The sequence below is a fragment of the Nerophis lumbriciformis genome, linkage group LG24 (genome assembly GCF_033978685.3).
Source record: "Nerophis lumbriciformis linkage group LG24, RoL_Nlum_v2.1, whole genome shotgun sequence".
Taxonomy (NCBI): domain Eukaryota; kingdom Metazoa; phylum Chordata; class Actinopteri; order Syngnathiformes; family Syngnathidae; genus Nerophis; species Nerophis lumbriciformis.
In genome coordinates, this window is record NC_084571.2 from 13,050,731 (window position 1) to 13,064,529 (window position 13,799).

Consider the following 13,799-nt stretch of genomic DNA (forward strand, 5'->3'; position numbering starts at 1 on the left):
CTCTTTTGCCTCAGTTCTCAAAAATCTTAGAGAAACTATTTAACTCTCGACTTGAATCTTTTCTTGAGAAACATCATATAATCAATGACGGTCAGTATGGCTTTAGGTCCAAACGAACAACTTCAATGGCAATAACTGAAGCTATTGAGGACATTACTAATGCACTGGAGCATAAAAGATATGCAGTTGGTATTTTTATTGATCTAAAGAAAGCCTTTGATACCATTAATCATTCAATTCTACTAGATAAAATGGGAAGATATGGAATTAGGGGGCTGGCTGGTTACTGGTTAAAAAGTTATTTAACAGGGAGGGTACAGTTTGTTAAAATGGGTCAATTTTAAACTGATACTCTTGGCATTGCTTGTGGTGTCCTCCAAGGGTCCGTGTTGGGGCCAAAACTGTTTAATGTATATATTAATGATATGTTTAATACATCCAAAATACTGAAATGTATACTATTTGCAGACGACACAAATTTATTCTACAGTAGTGATGACCATAATGAGCTCATAAATACAGTAAACACAGAACTAAACATAGTAAAAAAATGGATGGACACAAATAAAGTATCTTTGAATATAAATAAAACTAAGATAGTGATGTTTGGAAATCGCAACATAACGTCTGAACAGAAAATAAGTATTGATGGTACCCAAATTGAAATCGTAAATGAGAATACATTTTTGGGAGTAATAATTGATAGTAAACTATCATGGAAACCTCATGTCAGACACATTAAAACAAAAATCTCCAAAAGCCTCTAAATTATAAACAAAGCAAAACTATACCTCAATGAAAATGCACTCAGTACTCTATACTGCACCTTGGTACTGCCATACCTTACATACTGTGTTGAAATATGGGGGAATACTTACCAAAACACAATTCATCCTCTGATCGTATTACAGACAAGAGCAGTGCGGATCATTCACAACGTTGGTTATTTAAAAAATACTCATAATCTGTTTATGCAATCAAAGTTGCTCAAATTTGATGACCTTGTTAAATATAATACATTAATAATCTTATATAAAGCATTTAACAAATTATTGCCACCTAATTTACAACGTTTTTTTATAAGACGAGTGCAGGCTCATAACTTGAGAGGCTTTGGATAGTTCTTATTGCCGAGAGCTCAAACCGCTCGTAAACGTTTTTGTGTGTCTGTATGCGGAGTCAAACTATGGAACAAACCGGACTTACAACACAAGCAATGCCAAACTATTAATTGATTTAAACTATTATACAAACATGGGGTCTGGTTCAAATATAGAGATGAGGGTCTTTAATTTGACCTGCTGCTATACTCTGTCTCAAAGTGTTAACATGTGCTCAATGTTTCCTTACCATTATTGCTATGTTGTCTATTACCATTATTGCTATGTTGTCTATTACCATTGTTGGTATTTTGTCAATTACCATTGTTGGTATATTTATTATTCCTACATTGTTGATACAAATTATTGTTACAGTGTAATAATTATTGTTACCTGTGGTAATGCCACTATGATACAACATCTGTATTATAATCCTTGAACAAAGTAAGAGTGAAACTCATGTGAATAATCACTGAATGGAGAACTGGGGGTGGGATTAAATAAATTATCTTCTTCCCACTCCCTTTCAGGCAAAACTGGACAATATGCACTATATTAATTTATATTATTATGTTTTGTCAACGTGTACTTCTTTGTCATTGCCTGAAATAAATACATTTAAAAAAAAAAAAAGCTCATTGATGTCGGTTGGCTGCGTGAAAAAAGAGCTAGGGTAGCTGCCTGATAAATATTCTTTAAAGGAATACCCTGGGGGTTGACTTATTTTACCAGATAAGTTTTCCCCAATAAAAGCAAAAAAGGTATTACAACTATTGGCAAGATCAGCCCTATTGGACCCTGTATCCGGAACAACAGGGGCCTTATGTCCCTTGTTGAGAACAGTATTCAACACGTTCCATGTTCTCCTACAATCCCCCTGCGATTCTTGTAGTAGTTCCGAATAATAGTTGCGCTTACTTTTCCTGATAATATGACTTAATTTATTTCTATAATTTGTGCATTTTCCTTTGTTGACAGTGGTAGGGTTCGAAATATAACATATGTAGAGTTTATTCTTTTGTCTGATGGACTTTAAGATCCCCCTTGTAATCCAGGGATTATTTTCTGAGGTATGATTTTTGATAGTTTTTTCAGGGATTGTGTCCTGAATAGCATCCTGAATCATTTTAATCAGGTTTTCATATGCAGCATCTGGACAGGTGCAGTTAAACACAGAGTCCCATTGCCTGGCAAGCAGACTATTATTTAGGTGTTGTAGAGTTGTATTGTTGAGTATTTTGGTTTTACCTTTAGGAGGTGGGGGTGTGGGGGGAGTTTTGCCAGAGTCAAAGAATAGTATTATGGGAAATCGGACTGCACCACCCCTGTCACGAGCTTTGTATTCCGGATGTTGGTAATAATGTTATCGATTATTGTTTTTGAGGCATCTGTGACTCGAGTGAATCTATGTACTTTTATGTACATACTTTTTATGTAATTTATCTATTTAACAAAAAAAAGGGGAAACAACTGAAAACATGTTTTATATTCTAGTTCCTTCAAAATAGCCACCCTTTGCTCTGATTACTGTTTTGCACACTCTTGGCATTCTCTCGATGAGCTTCAAGAGGTAGTCACCTGAAATGGTTTTCACTTCACAGGTGTCATAGTTTTGATGCCTTCAGTGACAATCTACAATATACATAGTCATGAAAATAAATTTAAAAAACGCATTGAAATGAGAAAGTGTGTCCAAACCTTTGGCCTGTACTGTGTATATATATATATATATATATATATATATATATATATATATATATATATACAGTACAGGCCACATATATATATATATATATATATATATATATATATATATATATATATATATATATATATATATATATATATATATATATATATATATATATATATATATATATACACACAGTACAGGCCACATATATATATAAATTAGAATATTTTGAAAAACTTGATTTATTTCAGTAATTGCATTCAAAAGGTGTAACTTGTACATTATATTTATTCATTGCACACAGACTGATGCATTCAAATGTTTATTTCATTTAATTTTGATGATTTGAAGTGGCAACAAATGAAAATCCAAAATTCCGTGTGTCACAAAATTAGAATATTACTTAAGGCTAATACAAAAAAGGGATTTTTAGAAATGTTGGCCAACTGAAAAGTATGAAAATGAAAAATATGAGCATGTACAATACTCAATACTTGGTTGGAGCTCCTTTTGCCTCAATTACTGCGTTAATGCGGCGTGGCATGGAGTCGATGAGTTTCTGGCACTGCTCAGGTGTTATGAGAGCCCAGGTTGCTCTGATAGTGGCCTTCAACTCTTCTGCGTTTTTGGGTCTGGCATTCTGCATCTTCCTTTTCACAATACCCCACAGATTTTCTATGGGGCTAAGGTCAGGGGAGTTGGCGGGCCAATTTAGAACAGAAATACCATGGTCCGTAAACCAGGCACGGGTAGATTTTGCGCTGTGTGCAGGCGCCAAGTCCTGTTGGAACTTGAAATCTCCATCTCCATAGAGCAGGTCAGCAGCAGGAAGCATGAAGTGCTCTAAAACTTGCTGGTAGACGGCTGCGTTGACTCTGGATCTCAGGAAACAGAGTGGACCGACACCAGCAGATGACATGGCACCCCAAACCATCACTGATGGTGGAAACTTTACACTAGACTTCAGGCAACGTGGATCCTGTGCCTCTCCTGTCTTCCTCCAGACTCTGGGACCTCGATTTCCAAAGGAAATGCAAAATTTGCATGGTTGGGTGATGGTTTGGGGTGCCATGTCATCTGCTGGTGTCGGTCCACTCTGTTTCCTGAGATCCAGGGTCAACGCAGCCGTCTACCAGCAAGTTTTAGAGCACTTCATGCTTCCTGCTGCTGACCTGCTCTATGGAGATGGAGATTTCAAGTTCCAACAGGACTTGGCGCCTGCACACAGCGCAAAATCTACCCGTGCCTGGTTTACGGACCATGGTATTTCTGTTCTAAATTGGCCCGCCAACTCCCCTGACCTTAGCCCCATAGAAAATCTGTGGGGTATTGTGAAAAGGAAGATGCAGAATGCCAGACCCAAAAACGCAGAAGAGTTGAAGGCCACTATCAGAGCAACCTGGGCTCTCATAACACCTGAGCAGTGCCAGAAACTCATCGACTCCATGCCACGCCGCATTAACGCAGTAATTGAGGCAAAAGGAGCTCCAACCAAGTATTGAGTATTGTACATGCTCATATTTTTCATTTTCATACTTTTCAGTTGGCCAACATTTCTAAAAATCCCTTTTTTGTATTAGCCTTAAGTAATATTCTAATTTTGTGACACACGGAATTTTGGATTTTCATTTGTTGCCACTTCAAATCATCAAAATTAAATGAAATAAACATTTGAATGCATCAGTCTGTGTGCAATGAATAAATATAATGTACAAGTTACACCTTTTGAATGCAATTACTGAAATAAATCAAGTTTTTCAAAATATTCTAATTTACTGGCTTTTACCTGTGTATATATATATATATATATATATATATATATATATACATATATATATATATATATATATATATATATATATATATATAATTTTTTTTGCAGGTCAAATGTAATGACTTATAAAAAACAACAACGCAGTATCAGTGCAGTGTTTATAAAGGTAGTGAGTTTGCCATAAACTCGCTGAGGCGTGGTTTATCCATCGCTATTGTGTGCCGTTGTATTTGTGGTGAGTAGAATTGACGGTGCACAATCGTGATGTCACGCCCATGACATTTTAAGTCGTCCACATGCTGAAACCAGTTTGGAAAATCTTCAGCCCGACCAGCGTTTTTTAAAGACAAAAGCGCGCATTTGCATGAGGGCAAGCGCTTGAAATGCAAAAAAAATATGTTTTGGTTTTGAAGTATGTGGACATGGTGTTGAGACCGACCCAGGTGTTCATAGGTGCAAGCTAATAATGGGAAGCAGGTGTAGATTCTTCATGCTTCCTCCGCCTCTTCCTTCCTGTGCACCTGCCTCCACGCGAGCACCCAGCGGTGCGTGTTAAGTGCACCATTTGGTAGCTTGACTCCATGCCATCTGTGACGCCGATTCATGGCAAACTAGGACGAGAGTGGACACAATAATATGCAGATTTTATCCGATTAATCCTGTTTCTAAGCTTTCATATCCGAAATAGGTCAGTGTTTCCCACGCTCAGGTGCATGGTGAGGGTGGTGTCACAATGACATCATCATATCATTAGCAGATTTGGCTATAGTGGATGTTATTTTTATTTTTTTAAATGGCTGCTTTGCCAGAGAAATTATTCACTTGGTGGCTATATTTAGCAAGTAAAAGGTACATATTTTAAAGCGAAAAAGAGGTGTATCTTGCATTTTTAGCAGCAGCTTTCAATGCCTAATCCGCACATTGTTATTTTGCATATAAAACACATATTTTATTTATAAAAAGGACGACTGTTTTTTTATTGTCATCGTCTCAATTTGTACAGATTAACCTACCTTTTGGTCGATGTCTCACTTTTTTTTAAGATAAACAATTGAGTTCCTTTCTTCTTTTTTGGCACCAAGTCTTTTTCGTTTTTTGTTGGTTTAGCTTCCATTGTGCTTTTCGTCCCTGCTACATCCATGCTCCCTCCGGCTCTGCTGGAAAATTATTTCAGGCGGTGTAAAAATACTACCGCTAAGTAGCAGTGTTGTTGCATTTACGTTAGCTGCAGCCCAGATGTTAAACATCACAAAATAAACCTTTGAAAAGTAGAAAAGTAGTACATTTTTATGCCATACTTCGGTATGTATGACATAATATCGCACAGAAATACAGTCCGATACAATAAACATTTTTTTTAATGATTTATAAAATCAGATCGGGCAAAATGACAGTGCTACTTAGCACAGTAGGTAAGGTTTTATTTTTGCCTCATTCTTCTGAGAATCCTGCGTGTGACATTTGTCCCTCTCGTGGTACGTCAAATAATCACTTATTTAAATAGTGTATGACGTGACTCTAGCTGTTGTCAAAGGTTTATCACATACTTGCCAACCCTCCCGGATTTTCCGGGAGACTCCCGAAATTCAGCGCCTCTCCCGAAAACCTCCCGGGACAAATTTTCTCCCGAAAATCTCCCGAAATTCAGGCGGAGCTGGAGGCCACGCCCCCTCCAGCTCCATGCGGACCTGAGTGACGTGTTGACAGCCTGTTCACACGTCCGCTTTCCCACAATATAAACAGCTAATGATCGAGGGCGAGTTCTTGGTTTCTTATGTGGGTTTATTGTTAGGCAGTTTCATTAACGTCCTCCGAGTGCGGTAACAACACACAACAATAGCAGTCAAGTTTTCGTCTACCGTAAAGCAGTTCGTCTGCTGTAAACAGCAATGTTGTGACACTTTTAAACAGGAAAATACTGCCATCTACTGTACATGCATATGTGACCCACCCATAATGTGTCATATTTTTGTGTTGATTTATTTATTTTATTTTGTGGTTTGAATTCGTTTTTGGAGCTGTCATTACACATTTATCAGTATTCACATTGGTCAGTAGGGGGCAGTAGGGCGTTTCTTCCCAATTGAATGCTATCACCTGCAGACCGGAAGTGTCTTGTCATTCTGATGAGCGCGACCAGTCTGTGAACAATTGAAACGTCCTGTGTGCTTTTTCCTCCTGTATAACAGGTTAGTTTTGGTGAATCAACTCACTGAATAATATCCATGTGATCTTTATAAGTTTAAGTACACATTCTGATGGTGGAGCCTAACTCTAAAGTGATTGTGAGTTGTAGTTTGTATTTCTGAATGAATCCAGTGCACAGCTGCAGTAATCAATACAAAATGGCGACGTGAGTACGCAATGTTTATATAGGAACTTCTGATCCTAATTCAGACTCCCAAATTAGAGCTCCCGTTTTCTTATTGATTTTATAATGTATATTTGTATAACGTGTGTGTTCTGAAATAGTGACAGAGAATAGAACAAGGATGGACAATTCAACCCTTAACTCAACAATGAGTAGATGAGTGTTATGTGTGTGTATATGTGTAAATAAATGAACACTGAAATTCAAGTATTTCTTTTATTTATATATATACATATATGTATATATATATTTATATAAATATATAAAAAAAGAAATACTTGAATATATATATATATATATATATATATATATATATGTAATACAATATATATATATATATATATATATATATATATATATATAAATAAATATATATATATATATATATATATATATATATATATATATATATAAATATATATATATATATATATATATATATATATATATATATATATATATATATATATATATATATATATATATATATATGTATATATATATATGTATGTGTGGGAAAAAAAATCACAAGACTATTTCATCTCTACAGGCCTGTTTCATGAGGGGGGGTTCCCTCAATCATCAGGAGATTTTAATGGGAGCATTCACATACCATGGTTTATATAGGGCACAGAGTGGGTGGGTACAGGCTGGCGTAGGGGCGTGGTGATTGGCTCATGTGTTACCTAGGAGGTGTTTCCGTCTGTGGCGGCATGCTGTGACAATTTCGCTGCGCTTGTTGAGGGATGACAGGTCTGGGCGGTAAATAATAAACAGTTTCTCTTTCAAGCATAGGTTGCATCTTTTATTACCACTATTGTAAGGTGTGCTGGATGCAAGAATTTGCCATGTTATTGAATATTCAACATTATTGTCTTTGAGGTCCCAAATGTGTTTGCTGAGTTCTGTGGTATTCCGCAGGTTTTGGTTCCTGAAAGAAGCCTTGTGATTGTTCCATCTGGTTTTGAATTCTCCCTCGGTTAATCCTACATATGTGTCGGATGTGTTAATGTCCTTGCGTATTACCTTAGATTGGTAGACAACTGATGTTTGTAAGCACCCCCCGTTGAGAGGGCAATCAGGTTTCTTTCGACAGTTACAGCCTTTGTTGGTTTTGGAGTCGCTCTGTATATATATATATATATATATATATATATATATATATATATATTATATATATATCCATCCATCCATCCATTTTCTACCGCTTATTCCCTTTTGGGGTGGCGGGGGGCGCTGGAGCCTATCTCAGCTACAATCGGGCGGAAGGCGGTGTACACCCTGGACAAGTCGCCACCTCATTGCAGGGCCAACACTGATAGACAGACAACATTCACACTCACATTCACACACTAGGGCCAATTTAGTGTTGCCAATCAACCTATCCCCAGGTGCATGTCTTTGGAGGTGAGAGGAAGCCGGAGTACCCGGAGGGAACCCACGCAGGCACGGGGAGAACATGCAAACTCCACACAGAAAGATCCGGAGCCTGGGATTGAACCACAGACTACTCAGCAACTTCGTATTGTGAGGCAGACGCACTAACCCCTCTTCCACCGTGCTGCCCATATATATATATATATATATATATATATATATATATATATATATATATATATATATAGCTAGAATTCACTGAAAGTCAAGTATTTCTTATATATATCTATCTTAACCACGCCCCCCAACCACGCCCCCCCACCCCACCCCAGACCACGCCCCCCACTTCCCGAAATCGGAGGTCTCAAGGTTGGCAAGTATGGTTTATCAGCCTTCAATGGAAACTGTTACAATCCGACTACTATAGGCTGTGGTCCATACCAAAATAAATACAAAATAATACACAAACAGAATCGTCTTAATCTGTAAAGTTATATCGCTAAAAAAATATTTGTTATACAGTCAAACACAGTTTGTTACGTGTGGGGGGGGTCGCATCTTTCTGCGGGGTTCGTTCTCCCGGGATGCAGACGGACTACTCCGGACAAGGCGTGCAGGTAGGAACATGATTTAATCTTCAAAAATCAAATACGTACCAAAAACAGAAAACAAGCAGAAGGAAAATGTGCCGATCGCACGGGAAGCTAAGGTTACCTCTTAGCACAGGAAGCATAAACTCGGAGACAAGGAATACTAACGTAACTGTTGCATGAAGCAAACAATGAAGCCAGACTAAGCGTGGCGAGAAAGGTGAATAAATAGCTCACTGATTAGTGGTCGACAGCAGGTGAGCGTGCCGATCACTAGCCAGAGGCAGGTGAACCCAATTAATCCCCATGGAAACTAAAACAAACCCAGAGGTGCACAAAACAGAAACTAAGAGAGTCCAAAACTAACAGAAAATAACAAAACATGATCCGGGCCACGGATCATGACACAGTGTTACTGTTCAAACTGTGTGTACCGTTACAGTGGCCAAAATATTATATTAAATGCACTTGTTAAACAAAGCATCTGCCTTGTTTTTAATGAATACTTAGGCCTACTAAGCTACTGTTTTTGTTTTAATGTTGGTCATTGTGGTGGTCCTTGGAGAGCCACGTGCTTTCTGAGACGGTACTTAGCGGAAACATTTTTTTGAGAACCAATGCATTAAGGAGTGTGACTGTCCAGGACTAGTTGCAGTGTGCTCAGACAACCACCAGGTAGCAGCTCGCAGGTGAGATGAGTGTTTAATCTAATCACGCGGCATGGTCATACTTAGCATAGCTTGATATCATGGATCAGAGGTAATAGCATTAAGCTAACGTAAAAAGTCTTACTGTAGCGAAACTAAAATCTATTATCATAGTATTACCAACAAACCTGCAACATGAACAGTTGCGTCGGGCGTACAAAAATCCCACAAGGATTGGCGGCGTTAGACGGGTATATAAAGGTGCGTGATTAGTGATGGCAACAGGTGGGGACACTGAGCAACAAAACCGAAACCAGTGTCTGAGCTCAAACGGGAACGTAAACAATGGAGAGAAGAAGCCATGGTAACATATATATAAAAAAACACCAAACCTCAGAGAACTAAAACAAAAATAAAACAAGACATAACCTGTGGACACAGGTCAGAACTGTGTCACCTCTTGTGTTGGGCTGTGAGCGCCCCCTAGAATGTAGTACATGTGTTTTTTCAGCTGTGGTACTTAGTTGTAGTACACTTTTCTACCACGTATGGCAGTCATGACAATATAAAAAAAATAGAAGAAGTCTGGCGCGAATGTCATAGAGACATTTCTCAAGCGCAAAAATTACGACGAAAGTGGTGAATCTGTATTTTCATTTGCACTTAAATTTTATTGACAGTTTAGTTAAGAAAAATATTTATTATTAATGTAGATTGACCCCGAAAGGGACAAGCCGTAGAGAATGATGGATGGATTTTAGCACAACATAATACATATTGTATTATTTGTATTGTTTGTTCTTCTTCTAATCAGTCTGATCTAAAGCTGAGGTTTATTTGTTAAATTGATAATATAATCTTTGTGATTGACACATGCTTTTATATCATTCGTAGGTTAGATACAATTATTGAATAGGATCAAAATCAAGGGTAAAATTACTAATTCAGTGTTAATATTGGAGTGGAGCCCAGGTCCCTGTGTAGTGGAAAAGTTGGGTCCCAAGGTCAAAAAAGTTAAGAACCCCTGCTATATATAATGACCTTTTGGCTACAATCTATAACAAAGGAGTTGTATTATACAAAACCCAAAACCAGTGAAGTTGGCACATTGTATAAATGGTAAATAAAAACAAAATACAATGATTTGCAAATCCTTTTCAACTTATATTTGTCAAGACGTGGACTGTGGGATGTTTGTTTTCCCGAGATGCAAGTAAAGTTGGAGTGGACATGGTGTGAAGGTAAATACATATTTATTTTTAACACTAACAACAGGTACAAACTTAAGGCGCGCACACAGGCGGAGGTACAAACGTGGCTAATGAAAACAAAAGACTAGCACAAAGGCGAAAACTATGAACATGAAATATACAACACTTACTGTGGCATGAAACACGTGCATGAAACAATGGCTTAGAATGAACAGAGTTAATGTCGCCAGGCTGACTTCCTGGCAACTATCGGCTTAAATAATACAAACATGATTGACAACAGGTGCGCGAGTGCAAAACGTGAAACAGGTGAAACTAATGGTCGTCATGGTGACAAGGCAAGGGAGTGAAAACAGGAACTAAAAAGAGTCCAAAAACCACGCAGCACATGGCCAAACAAAAACGTGATCAAAAGACATGACACTATTCAATTGAATAGACTGCAAAGACAAGATATTTAATGTTCATATTGGAAAACTTTGTTATTTTTTGCAAATAGTAGCTCATTCGGAATTTGATGCCTGCAACATGTTTCAAAAAAGCTGGCACAAGTGGCAAAAAAGACTGAGAAAGTTGAGGGAATGCCCATCAAACACTTATTTGGAACATCCCACAGGTGAACAGGCTATTTGGGAACAGGTGGGTGCCATGATTGGGTATAAAAGCAGCTTTCATGAAATGCTCAGTCATTCACAAACAAAGATGGGGCGAGGATCACCACTTTGTCAACAAATGCGTGAGCAAATTGTCGACCAATTTAAGAACAACATTTTTTCAACCAGCTATTTCAAGGAATTTGGGGATTTCAGCATCTACGGTCCGTAATATAATCAAAAGTTTCAGAGGCTCTGGAGAAATCACTGCACATAAGCGTAATAAACATTGAACGCCTGTGACCTTCAATCCCTCAGGCGGTACTGCGACATCAGTGTGTAAAGGATATCACCACATCAGCTCAGGAACGCTTCATAAAACCACTGTCAGTAACTACAGTTGTTCGCTACATCTGTAAATGCAAGTTAAAACTCTACTATGCAAAGCCAAAGCCATTTATCGACAACACCCAGAAACGCCGCCGGCTTCGCTGGGCCCGAGCTCATCGAAGATGGACTGATACAAAGTGGAAAAGTGTTCTGTGGTCTGACGAGTCCACATTTCAAATTGTTTTTGGAAACCGTGGACGTCGTGTCCTCCGAAACAAAGAGCAAAATGACCATCTGGATTGTTCTAGGCGCAGAGTTGAAATCTGTGATGGTATGGGGGTGTATTAGTGCCCAAGGCATGGGTAACTGTGAAGGCTCCATTAATGCTGAAAGGTACATACAAGTTTTGGAGCAACTAATGTTGCCATCCAAGCAACGTTATCATGGACGCCCCTGCTTATTTCATCAAAGCAATGCCAAGCCATGTGTTACAACAGCGTTGTAACACGTGTAACAAAAATTCCACCTGAAAAGCTTCAAAAATTGGTCTCCTCAGTTCCCAAACGTTTCCTGAGTGTTGTTAAAAGGAAAGGCCATGTGACACAGTGGTAAAAATGCCCCTGTGACAACTTTTTTGCAATGTGTTGCTGCCATTAAATTCTAAGTTAATGATTATTTGCCAAAAAAAAAAAAAAAAGTTCAGTTCGAACGTTAAATATCTTGTCTTTGCAGTCTATTCAATTGAATATAAGTTGAAAAGGATTTGCAAATCATTGTATTCTGTTTTTATTTACCATTTACACAATGTGCCAACTTCACTGGTTTTGGGTTTTGTACATCTATAAACAAAATGATTGGTGTGTTTAGTAGGACAAAATAGTTTATAACCTAATTCATGTTTCTGTGCGGCCCGGTAGCAAATGTGTCACGGACCGGCACCGGTCCCCGGACCGGTGGTTGGGCACCACTGCATTAAGCAACATATCAAACCTTAGTGCTACTGTGCTACTGTATTAATAACACCTGCATTGAAACAGTTCTTTTTGCAGTATTTTGAATCTATGTCTGACAATAACCGAAACATCTCTCTCCTCCATGCTGTCTTCCTCTCTACCGGAGCTACTCAGCATGTGCAGCGTGTGAGCAGTGCGGAGAAGAAATGTTGTCTCTGGATTCAATTAGCCATGTCTGCCTAGGCAAAAAATAAATAAATAAATAAATCAACTCCCCCCTGCAGCCTCTTATCAGTCTTACCGCCCTGAGAGAAGCGCTACCAGAAAATGACCGAATCTTCACGAGTAAATCGATTTTGGTGTCATCGTTTTAACGCCGCCGCTCATTATGTCTCGATCAGCGCGCCTCCTTGTGCGCGTCGATACGCGCATCCGCGTCACGAGTCCCTTTGGGTGTTTTTTTGCAGGAGCGGGGATGCGTCAGTGCGTGCGGTGACAAAAGGCCAGAGGGAGGGCTGATAACTCAATCTTTATTATTTGTGACTAATTGCACTGTGTCGCTCATTCTTTACAGAAAACTCTCCCTTTCTTCAACGCCTCATTGATATTCCTCTCTTTCCCCCTCCAGTAGAAAAGGCTTAAATTGTTTAAATAACCAAAACTACTGGGTTTTCCAATCTATAAAGCGCACCAGTATATCTAAATTTTAGAAGAAAACAATATATATAAGCCTCACCTGACTATAAGTCGCGGATATATACGTTGTGAAATTAGTTATTTACACAGAAATATTCTGTAAATGTTTATTTACATACCTTAATTGTTTCCAAACGGTCTCTATAACACGGCAGTAAAACGGCCGATCAAACAAAACAGAAGTCATCGTCATGGACCCGCTAGCTGTGCAAGCTAGCTCTCCAATCAAATAAACAAACTCCACGGTGATGTCTTGGTGAATTTACAAAACTGAAACAATACAAAAAGGTAATATTACTAACGCAGACACTCGTAAACGTGTTAGTACATTTGCTTCGTCACATTACGATGGCGCGTACAAATGAAACACTCCAGCAGACATCACACACGGGACGGTTTAGTAAATAAGAGTTATTTTAGTTGCCTTGTTAAACTTGGGTTGATGAATTACGAATCTATACGAG